The sequence below is a fragment of the Pongo abelii genome, chromosome X (genome assembly GCF_028885655.2).
Source record: "Pongo abelii isolate AG06213 chromosome X, NHGRI_mPonAbe1-v2.0_pri, whole genome shotgun sequence".
In the NCBI taxonomy this organism is placed as follows: domain Eukaryota; kingdom Metazoa; phylum Chordata; class Mammalia; order Primates; family Hominidae; genus Pongo; species Pongo abelii.
In genome coordinates, this window is record NC_072008.2 from 125,878,660 (window position 1) to 125,889,209 (window position 10,550).

Genomic DNA, 10,550 nt, shown 5'->3' on the forward strand with positions numbered 1-10,550 from the left:
TAACTGGAGATAATTAAAATAAGTTTTGGAATCCTGGAAGGGGAAAAACAAAGTCATACAGTACTATATTCTTGTTCCTTGTTGGAATTTTGTCTTAGAACTATAGCTAAGTATTGGTGCCTGAAAAACCAGATATGTAGAGACATCTGGAGGTAACTAAAATAACTAGTGTAAGCCAGGAAGATGAAATATTTTCTTCTTAACTCTAAAATGTTATTTCATGTTGGCATGATGTGTTAATGCTATAAATAATTGGTGGTACCTAAGGAATGAGTAAACTGGAGATCACTTGTGATATCTAGAATAATTAGTTGAATCCAGGGAATTACCTTATTTCTTGTTGGAATGATGGGTGAATATTACAAATAACTAGATGTCCCTGGGGAGCTGGAAAATTAGAAATAAGTAGAGAGAAGCAGAAAAGCTTGCAGAAGCCCAGACCCTGGAAACACATTTTTTCAAATGTAAATTCCTTTTACTTGTGGAATAATGAGCGAATAGTATGGTTATGTAGTGGTAGCTAGGTAATTAGACACAACCAGGATAAACATTTGACAGCAGGAATTTCACAAAGAATAAAACAAAAGATTATTTATAAAAATTAATGATATTATTAATAAAAATTAAGTAATGAGCAATACAAACAAGAATTAAGACTAACAAGAATACAAATATTCTCAAATCTGACGTTTATTTTTTGTGATAGTGTTAGTGTTATTGATAAGTAGTGGTGCCTATTTATTTAGAGGTAACTAGATTTAACCCAGTCAAGTTGACACATAAAATTAACCACCACAAGTAGGTAACTAGTTTAGTAGGGATAGCTAGAGATAACCAGGAAATGTATTTGAATTCAGAAGTTGAAAAACCATTTGTCACACCCCTAATTCTTATCTCATATGGGAATAAATGTTTATTTAGTACTATGGCTCACTACTGGTAACAGGATTAGTGGTTAACTACAGAGAACTAGTTGGAGCCAGAAGTTTGAAACCACCGTCCTCACAACTGGGAATTCTTAATTCTCACTGAAGTCCTGGATTAGCAGCATGGAGAATTAATTCATGGTAACCAGATAACTAGTTTACCAGACATCTACAAAAACAGTTTGCACCTTGGAAGCTGGAAAACACTCTTCTCCATTCTCAATTCCTATTTTTTGAATATGGTGTTAGTTTGTAATGTCGATAACTAGATTTATTTGGGTAAGATTTGAGTAGAGATAATAGGATAAAAGCAGAATAAATAGTCAAAGGCAGAAGGCCAAAAACCTATACTCAAATGTCTTAATTTTTGTGGAAATAACAAGTTGGTAGTATAGATAAATGAAGGCAGTTAGGTGAGATGTCTAGTTACTTAGACAATAAGTAGTTGAAATTAGGAGCTGAAATGAAGGTTTTTCTGGACTCTACATTCTTTTTTCTGCTGGATGAATAAATAGTACTTAGGTAATTAATTAACTTTAATTAATTAGAATAATTTAATAACTTTGGTTAATAAATTAATTAGAATAAATAGTTTCAGTTATGAATTGGAAAACACATCCTTCTCAGTATAACTTGTTACATGTTGAAATAGCTCATAAATCTTAGAGGTGACTAATTACAGCTAAGTAAGTAATTTACAGAAGATATCTAGAGAGAACCAGAAACACTGGTGGAAGTCAGAAAGCTGAAAAAGACATTCTTCTCAAATCTAAATTCTTCCTTCTTGTTGAAATAATAAATTAGTATCATCTATAGAGAATGATACCTAAATAGCTAGTTGACTATAAATAATTAATAACTAGAATAACCAGTCAAAGCCAAGAGCTGAAAATCATGATCATCTTATGTCTATATTTTTATTTTTGAGACAAAGTCTAGTTCTATCACCCAGGCTGGAGTGCAGTGGTCCAACCTTAGCTCGCTGCAACCTCTGCCTCCCGGGTTCAAGTGATCCTCCCACCTCAGTCTCACAAGTAGCTGGGACTACAGGAACGCACCACTATGCCCAGCTAATTTTTTATTTTTTGTGTAGACAGGGTTTCACCTTGTTGCCTAGGCTGGTCTCAAACTCTTGAGCTCAAGCAATCTGCCCACCTCGGCCTCCCAAATTGTTGAGATTACAGATGCGAGCCACTAAGCCTGGCTATGTCTATATCCTTACATACTTTTTGGAATGACAAGTTAGTGGTACAGCTATCTAAGGGGATCTACGTCATTTTTTAATTAAAGAAAACCAGAAAAATGAGTTGGGGTCACCAAGCTAGAAAACATTTAACTAAACATCTAATTAAGTTCATTTTTATGTTGAAATAAAATTTTAGTACTATAGATAGCCAATAGTACCTAGATGAGTACTTTTCTAGAGTAGAATAGAGATGACATGACTGAAAAAAATCTAGTGAATTTAGGGAGTTGTAGAGGCACTCTTCACAACACAAACTTCTTATCTCTTGTTCGATAATGAATTGATACTAGAGATAACTACTGGTACCTAGGTAACTAGTTAACTAGTGACAGAAAGCAATAATGGCTTCTGGCCATGAAATGAAAAACAAAACTTTCTCACATTTAAATTTTCATACTTTGTTTTTTTGTGTGTGTGTTTGTTTGAGATGGGGTCTCACTCTGTTGCACAGTCTGCAGTGCAGTGGCTCAATCATGGCTCAATCATGGCTCACTGAAGCCTCAACATTCCTGGCTCAAGTGATCCTCCCTCCTCCACCTCATGAATAGCTGAAACTATAGGTGTGTGCCATCACGCCCAGCTAATTTTTTTTTTTTTTTTTGGATAGATGGGTTCTTCCTTTGTTGTCCAGGCTGGTCTCAGACTATTAGGCTCACGATCCTCCCACCTTGGCCTCACAAAACACTAGGGTTACAGTTGTCAGCCACCACATCTGTCCTTAAATTGATATTTGAAAATGTGACACAACATAAGGTGCCATTGCATTATTTATTTTAACAAGTCCATTTTAAAAGACTCCATTTAAAATTATTTTGTTTTCTTTTTAAAGTATTTGTATTTTTAATCAAAGTTTTGAACTTAGTTTGAGTTGGGCTGTTCTTAAACACTTATTACTAAGACAAAACAAGGCAAAACAAACAAAACAAGCCCCTGATCCTCCCCCCCATTTATGCTCCCCACAGAAAAACCACTTTCGTTCGCTATTTTGTTATCTATATTTCCAAATGGCATGCTACCTTTGCTTTTCTTGTTAAGCTTTATTAATTGAATTTACAGTTGGAAGATGAGTATTTGTTTCATCTGCCTCCCTCTTTGTATAACTCACATACACATACATACACTCACTGTTTAAACTAGTTATGTCAACATTTGGGCCTAGGTGTGGTTGCTCACACCTGTACTCCCAGCTACTTGGAAGGCTGAGGCGGGATGATTGCCTGAGCCCAGGAGTTTGAAGGCTACAGTGAGCCGTGATCGTGCTACTGCATTCCAGCCTGTGCAACAGAGTGTGACCCTGTCTCCAAAAAAACAAAACCAAAAACATTTGGACTAAGTCAATATTCAGTGTATATTTCATTATGACTATTCAAATACTGGTGATAGCTGAGTCATGTAATATACTGTGATTACGTTTCCTTTCCTATACAACTCTGTTTTCCCTGGAGTCTTTTTTTTTTTTTTTTTAAATATTTACTGTGTTTTCTATGGTACTTATCACTAATTGATTCCTAAATTTTCTCCCAGGTGTATAACTCTTCTCTTAGTGTGGTCAAATTCAGTTTGGGTGTTCAGCTAACTTCATGTTCTTCAGGAAGTCTCTCCCAGTACCCTCTGATCTGCTCCAGGCTGTCTTATTTGATCTCTGGGCTGGCAGCACTGCTGCTGTCTTGGGATCTGCCTTCTTCAATATCCTGGGCATCATGTGTCTCTCATCCTTAAAACAACCCTTTCTCAAGTTCATGAGCCTTTCAGTGACTGCCCTGTCCCTCTACTTGTATTTGCAACTTACCTCTTGAAAGAATTGTCTCTCTTGTCTAGGTCTCTTGTGACATGGAAAGTGAAAAATGAGAGGAGATTCTCAGTCTACGCACAGAGTAGGGATTTAAATCTGCATAGGGGTGAAAACCAGGAAAAAAAAATACTTTTAATTAATCATTCATTGCGGTCTGGGCGCAGTGGCTCACACCTGTAATCCCAGCACTTTGGGAGGCCGAGGCAGGCGGATCACCTGAGGTCGGGAGTTCAAGACCAGCCTGGCCAACATGGTGCAACCCCATCTCTACAAAAATTAGCCAGGTGTGGTGCTGCACACTTGTAATCCCAGCTACTCGAGAAGCTGAGGTGAGAGAATCCCTTGAACCCGGGAGGCGAAGGTTGCAGTGAGCTGAGATTGCGCCACTGCACTGCAGCCTAGGCGACAGAGTGAGACTGTTTCAAACAAACAAACTAAACTCATTCATTCCTTTCTGAAGAAGATGCAATTTTCAGAATTGACTGAAACAAAATTTCCTGCTTTTTCCTGATTATATATTACATGCCCATTGTTGAAAATTTGGAAAATTGGGCCGGGTGCAGTGGCTTACACCTATAATCCCAGCTCTTTGGGAGGTTGAGGCAGGAAGATTGCTTGAGTCCAGGGGTTGTTTGAGATCAGCCTGGGCAACATAGGGAGACCCCATCTCTATTAAAAATATATATATTAAAGTTTTTGGGGCCAGACGCGGTGGCTCACGCCTGTAATCCCAGCACTTTGGGAGGCCGAGACAGGTGGATCACGAGGTCAGGAGATTAAGACCATCCTGGCTAACAGGGTGAAACCCCGTCTCTACTAAAAAAAAAAATACAAAAAAAATTAGCTGGGCGTGGTGGCAGGCACCTGTAGTCCCAGCTACTCGGGAGGCTGAGGCAGGAGAATGGCGTGAACCCAGGAGGCGGAGCTTGCAGTGAGCTGAGATCGCGCCACGGCACTCCAGCCTGGGTGACAGAGCGAGACTCTATCTCAAAAAAAAAAAAAAAAAAAAAAATATATATATATATATATATATATACACACACATATATGTTTTTTTTTAAAAATAAAAATGAGTAAAAGTATCAAGAGCAGAGATTTAGCTATTAATGTTTTTGCTTCTTCCTGCTTTTATTTCATGCATATATAAATTGTGTTTTTAATCAAAGTTGAGATGATAAGAAATTCCAAGCGAGAAAAAAAGTTGGGATTGTGTTTAAGAAATTTCAAATGGGAAAAAAAAGTTATTTAACAGGAAGGCAGGGAGTAAATTACCTGGCTGCACAGCTCTGGAGGGCACCATTTCACACTGTGTTCAATGGCAAAATCCATTTACAAATTATTTCTCCAATCACATGATAACGATTTTGCTTAAGCTGAATCCCTGTCTGAACTTGAGTGATGTGTTCAATGTCTAGGAATTTAGAGCTTGTAGATTGTAACGCTGTAATTGTAACTACAAAAGGATATTAATACTGCACTCTGGAATTCAGTTGAGAAAGTCTGAACTTCCTGGATAATTTTATTTATTTTGCAGTCAGTAGAGCTGAAATTATCAAAGCTTGACCATAAGCTGAAATGGGAGAACTTTAGCATATTTACTATGGAAATCCCTACATGTGCAGAAAAAAATAGTATATGCAGAAAATGTTATTAGGAACCTCTCCACATTTAAATTCTGAATTCTCAGTTTTATAGGTCTGAGTGAAATGTACAAGTACATGCTCAATCTTAACCTGCAGCTCCACATTTCTGTCTTCAGATAGTCTGAAAATTGCCATGTGGGTAAGGGGCATTTGCTTGTCCCTAGTAATGGTCAAGGCTGCCTTCCACAAAATGCAGTTACACATGCCCCTCTTATATATACTCCTAACCCCTTAGTATTTGCAGAGTATATTAAAAAACACAGATATATTGAAAAACACAGCAGGCAAGGGTCTCTGCCTTCACTTCAGGCTCTCAGAAAGATGAGAGTTATTATTCCTGGCAGATTGTAGCAACAACCATCCAGGTGTATATAAAGAACATTCTTGCAAATGTGTGTAATCTCCTCTGATCTAATATCCTATGGGTAGGTGGAGATGAGGCAAGAGGAAAAGACTACAGTAGCAATCATTTCATTTGGATACTTAATAAATTAAGTAAACTACTAAATTATTTGACCAGCTTACATTTGTAATTATATACCAAAAAGTAAACTTTTTTATTTTATATTGAAATCATATTATTTTCTTTGGAGAAGAATGGAATTGGTGGTGAAGTGTCACAAAGTCTGAAATTTACCTGTGAACGTTTCAGCAAAAAGCAAACAAGCAAAAGCACATGCACACATAGATATAGAAAGAAAATATAGCAAAATGTTAACAAAGTTTGAACCTACTTGGTGAGTATACCAGTGTTACTGTTCATTCTTTAAAGTTTTCTGTATGTTTGAAAATTTTCATTAACAATTTTAAAAAAAAAATGGAAGGTTTCAACAAAGTACATAAACCCAAAAGCCTCACACTTAACATCTAAGGCTCAAATAGCAACGAACTTTGACTTCTACAATAAACAATAAAGACCCTTGGCTTTTATTTCACTAAATACACTTAAATATTGCCACATTATGAGCATTGCCTTAAAACGTCTGCTCTCAAAAAGACATTTGGGGTTATATGGCAAAAGTGTCAAAGCAAGGCACTGAAAGACCAAAGAACTCCATGTAAAGATTATCCTAAACTGAATTGCCTTGGGATTTCTAAAAGTACTGCAAACACTACCCAAGGCTGATTTTGTCCACTTCTAGAGATTTCCCCACCTCCGTCCTTGGATGCCGGCATTCCAAGTGGCTCACAATATCTCCCAGCCAAACACACTGAAATTCTTAGACTTAAGACAAGTATGCCACAGAGCAGCCTTCTGACACTGCAACTGGGGACAATCAGTGCATCCTCACTTCTCTCTCCACCACTCCTCAACATCTTCCCCAAGATCCTTTATTTTTATTTTTTTAGAGACAAGATCTCACTCTGTTGTCCAGGCTGCAGTGCAGTGGCCTGATCATGGCTCACTGCAACCTCCACCTCCTGGGCTCAAGCTATCCTCCCGTCTCAGCCTCCAGAGTAGCTGGGATTACAGGCATGCACCAGCACGCCTGGCGAATGAAATTTTATTTTATTTATTTTCTTCAAGACAGGGTTTTGCTGTGTTGCTCAGGCTGGTCTCCAGCTCCTGGGCTCAAGTGAGCCTCCCGCTTCAGCTTCCCCAGTAGCTGGGACTGCAGGTGAGCACCATCATGCCTGGCATCCCCCAGGATCCTTGAGCCTCAAGTATTGCACGCACCTCTCAGGCAGCCACACCCACCATCGGAGTGTGGTCAAGCCCATGAAACCTCAGGCAGCCCCACTGAGCTTGCGGACGATTTCACTTTGCACAGGGCTAGGGTGGAGTGTGGTACCCCCTTCTCCATTCCCTGCAGATCTTCCTAAAAAAAAAAAAAGTTTTCCTTTTATTTTATTTATTCATTTTAGTTCTCCATGTATGTATGCAGGTATGTATTTATTTATCTTGTTGCCCAGGCTGGAGTGCAGTGGAGTGATCCGGGTTCACTGCAACCTCCACCTCCCAGGTCAAGTGATTCTCCTGCCTCAGCCTCCTGAGTAGCAGGGATTACAGGCATGTGCCACCCATGCCTGGCTATTTTTTGTATATTCAGTAGAGACGGGGTTTCACTATGTTAGCCAGGCTTGTCTTGAACTCCTGACCTCAGGTGATCCGCCTGCCTCAGCCTCCCAAAGTGCTGGGATTACAGGCATGAGCTACTGCACCCGGCCTTATTTATTTATTTTGAGAGGGTATATGTGCAGGTTTGTTACATGGATATATTATGTGATGCAGAGGTTTGGGCTTCTATTGAACCCATCATCCAAATAGTGAACATAGTACCCAATGGATAGTTTTTCTTTTTAAAATTTTTATTTATTTATATATTTTTTAAATGCAACGTAGCCATTATTGTAAGTGCTCATCCATTTAAAAATAAATCTAGGCTGGGCATGCAATAGCTCATATTTGTAATCCCAGCTACTCGGGAGGCCAAAGCTGGAGGATCGCTAGGCCCAGGAGTTCAAGTTTACAGCGAGCTATGATCATGCCATTGCACTACAGTCTGGGCGGCAGCGTGAGACCCTGTCTCTAAAAACAAAACAAAACAAAATAAAATAAAATAAAATAAAATAAATCTATACTGCCTTACATTTTTGGATTTTGTTTTCCATTGACAAAAACACTAGAATCGATTTTTCCAAAGCACTTTCTTTTCTCCTATAAACTTTAAAGTAGATTTAAGATGTGCATACTCAAAAATCATATGCTGATGATTCTTTAAATTCTTTAAAAAACAAAATTCGGAAATAATTTTTACACCTTACAGTTCAGCTTAAAAGTACATCTGTTGCAGTAACAAAGCATTCAACCAACATTTTCCTGACAAGTGTTACCATAAGCTATATAGGTTACAACTGTGTTTAGGCACTTTTATTATTTCACAGGAGTTATTATGAGCTGCCAGTTCTCCTATTTGCACAGTTCATTTACACTTTTTAAAGTAGTTTCATATTCACCATTTTATTTGCCCCTCTCAATTGCCCCTTAAAGGTGAGGCACCCAGGAGACTTCTCATTCCTATTTTAAAGTTGTGGAAACCAAAGTAGGACGTAAGCTAGTTCCCACACTGGGCCCACAATTCAAGTCTCATGAGCCTGCAATTCATGCCCACCAACTGCCGCTTCATCCCTTTAAGCTATCTTTCAGGACAAAGAGAACTCTAACTAAAAGGATACAATAGCATGATTGCCAAACCTGCAGCGACGACTTCTGTCAAAATATTTACCCCTTGTGGCCCTTGGAAGATAATGTGCTAAATGAACTGTAGAGTTAAGATAGCAAGGTGTGGGGCAATACTGACACCCACTTGCAGATAGGTCAGAAAATTTCTGTTGTGCAACATTCACTCCAACACATAGTTCACTTGAGCATTCTCATGATCCAGTTATCTGGCTTGTTTGTGCACCCTGGTTGATGCAAAGGAGAACTCCCACACAGTTCTCTAAGTATAATTATAGCAAATGTACAACATTTGATTAACATGGCAATTGATTCTATTCATGACCCTCAGACACTGCTGGCTGCTGGGAAAAGACTGAGATACAGAATGATTTTAAAGATCAATAAAATTATTCTCCTTAAAAAAAAACTCATTAAAAAAGTAAGCAAAATCTTCCATTTCCTAAATTAGAGGTAAAAAGACTTAACTATGGTTCACCTTGTTCTCTCAAGCTTTTACTATTAAGCTCAGTTTAACTTCCTTCAACCAGCAATCACTTGTGTCATACCCCGCAGTTAATCCACAATGTCCAGTTTCTTCCATCATCATAACTGGGACTTCATGTCCTGGGAGACAGGACTTAACCAGTTCAAAGACTTGGATGTCAGTGTAGTGGTCCAAAGGCATTCAGATTATAATAATTTATTGCAATAATTATCAAGCAGTTACTAAATATCAGACTTCCCTGTATTATTTTATATATATCCTAAATTAATCCTCCCAAATCCATCAGGCAGGCACTATTATATCCACTACTTGACAAGAACTGAGGCACGAAGGGTAAGAAAACTGCTGAAGTTCACATAGCAACAAATGGCCAATGAAGGACTTGAGCCAGGGCCTTAAGGTCAACCACTACACCAAAACTGCCTAGCCCTCAACTATAATCCTAGATCAATCATTAAATTAATCACATGACCCTGGGCCAGTCATTTCATACCTCTAGGCCTCCACTGTAAAAAGAGATGCACTAGGTGAGCTTTCACGTGCTTTCCTGCTTTTAACGTTCTGCCAATCTCTGACTGGATTACTCCCTTCCAGAATAAGTGCTGTAACTGTTAAAACTAAAATTTCTCAGTCACTGTATGTTCCTGTTCTAGTACATTCCCCTCACTCTTCAGGGTGCTAGGGTCCAGTCTTCACTTTGGGTTTTATTTTCAAATACTCAACTATAATGCTAATCCTAAATATTCTCTCTCGGTCTAAGATCACCTTTCTCTACTACTAGGGGTAAGCAGAACTGACCCCACTCCACACTTTTACCCCGTTACTCCAGCCCACATGGCAGCTGCCCAGGCAGCCCAGAAGGAGGCCTAAGAAAGCCCTAGAAGCAAAGCCATAAGAATAAGTCAGTTTTCCTAGAGGTCAAACAAGGCTATAGGGCACCTGCCAAGCCTCCCGACCTCATTGGCAGTATTCCATAGTGTATATGTACCACACTTTCTTTGTCCAATCCACCGTTGCCAGGCACCTAGGTTGATTCCATGACTTAGCTATTGTGCATAGTGCCCTGATAAACAAATAAGTGCAGGTATCTTTTTGGTAGAATGATTTCTTTCGGATATATGCCCAGTAATGGGGCTGCTGGGTCAAATGGCAGTTCTTTTATTCTTTTTTTTATTGTAAACTTGTCTTTCTCTGTTCAATGTTGTCAGTTTTTGCTTCATATATTTATGGCTGTTTTTAGATGAATATGTTTATAATTGTTATATATCCTTTACT